This window comes from Arachis ipaensis, chromosome B04 (genome assembly GCF_000816755.2).
Source record: "Arachis ipaensis cultivar K30076 chromosome B04, Araip1.1, whole genome shotgun sequence".
NCBI classification, from domain to species: domain Eukaryota; kingdom Viridiplantae; phylum Streptophyta; class Magnoliopsida; order Fabales; family Fabaceae; genus Arachis; species Arachis ipaensis.
The window spans coordinates 6,979,837-6,981,677 of NC_029788.2; positions in this window are offsets into that span (position 1 = coordinate 6,979,837).

A 1,841-nucleotide genomic window follows, 5' to 3' on the forward strand; every position below is an offset into this window, starting at 1 on the left:
TTCTCTCGATACTGCTGCTGTAGGAGCACATTCGAGGCATGGAAGGTTGAGAAAGTTTTCTCCAACATATCATGATCAGTTATTTTCTCCCCACACAATTTCATTCGTGAGGTGATTCGAAACATTGCAGAATTATATTCATTTATAGATTTAAAATCTTGTCAACGCAAATGCGTCCATTCATATCGGGCTTGAGGAAGTATCACCGTTTTCTGATGATTATACCTTTCTTCAAGGTCTTTCCAAAGATCTGCAGGATCTTTTAATGTAAGATATTCATTTTTCAATCTTTCGTCAAGATGACGACGAAGAAAAATCATGGCTTTAGCTTTATCCTTCTGGAATGCATTATTTTCAGCCTTAATGGTATCTCCAAGATCCATTGAATCAAGATGGATTTCAGCATCTAATATCCATGATAAATAATTGTTTCCAGATATATCAAGAGCATTGAATTCAAGATGAGAGAGTTTCGACATAATGAAAAATTTGTTACCTGAGTCTTCCTAAAAATTTGATCAGAGTCTCGTGCTGATAACGTGTTATAAAATAACTAAATAAATAAATAAGGAAGAGGTAATATAAAATAAAATATAAATAGAAGACTCTAATATTAATATAAGTAACTTGATAAAATACTTTATATATTTATATGCAGTAACATAAAGATAGATAAAGAAAAATTATTAATAGTGTATAAAGAGAGAAGATAATTTTATTGTTGTAAAGAGAAAGAGAAAGAAAAGTATTTGTAACTGTGTAAAATCCATTTGCCTCGTTCATGTTTTTATAGGCAAATAAATTCAACTTTTCAAACTTTATTAATTGTACTTTTCCATGAGAATTTGTTCCTTACATAGGAAATTAGATCCACCCTTAAATAAGCATTCATCCTTATCTATCCATGCTGTAACAAGTTAAAAATACTCTTTGTATCTCTAGTTTCTAATTCCATATTAGCTTTTTCCCATTTTGGTCAACCATTAAATGTACATTTCAAAGCTCTGCGTTTACTTCCATAGGCATAGACTTATGACTGAAAAATGAGTAAACTACATTTCTATTCATGAAAATTTAGAATACCACTATCCATGAATGAAACTAGCATTTGAATCTTTTTCACATGTGATGATGTGAAGACTATCTTTGAAAGATACAAAGCTAATTTCTTTTATTAATAAGTAGAAATAATAGCATATCTAAGTGAAAACTTTCAACGTTTTAATTAATTGTATCGTCAAAACTTGGCTGATCATGTTTGGGTTAAAAAAATTGAAGCTTTTATTCAACGAAACCCCAAAGCATCTTTTTTCTAGGGCCTATGAAGCCCAATTGAATTGGACCCTCTACGTAATAAATTTATTTTAGGTTAACCAATTTTGATTGATTAACTAACTGATTAATTAACCAACTTGGGTTGGTCGAGTGGTCAGTTCACTCGTCCGCTTAAGTAAGTGTGGGGGTTCAAATCCCGCCTTGTACATGTAGCAACTCATTGGTAGCAACAGACCCTTAAATGGAAGTCAAATCCGCGACGAATTAGTACTTGACCTATCGGGTTTGGAGATACCGTCGAAAACAAAAAAAAAATATTGCATCACGCATTTGTTTACCGTGTTGACCCAATAAAAGTAGCTTCATTTTCTAAGGCCCAACAAACCGCACTACCTATCGTCATTGTGTACAAATTTCAGACCCAAAAAAATGGCATAGCCCACCTCTCCAACAAAAAAAAAAAGTTTTGAAAATTTAATAATGAAAGAAAATTCCACCTTAGATATGAAAATATTTTGTCACATCTACTGCAGCAAATAAATTAATCATTTCATTTATGATGGATA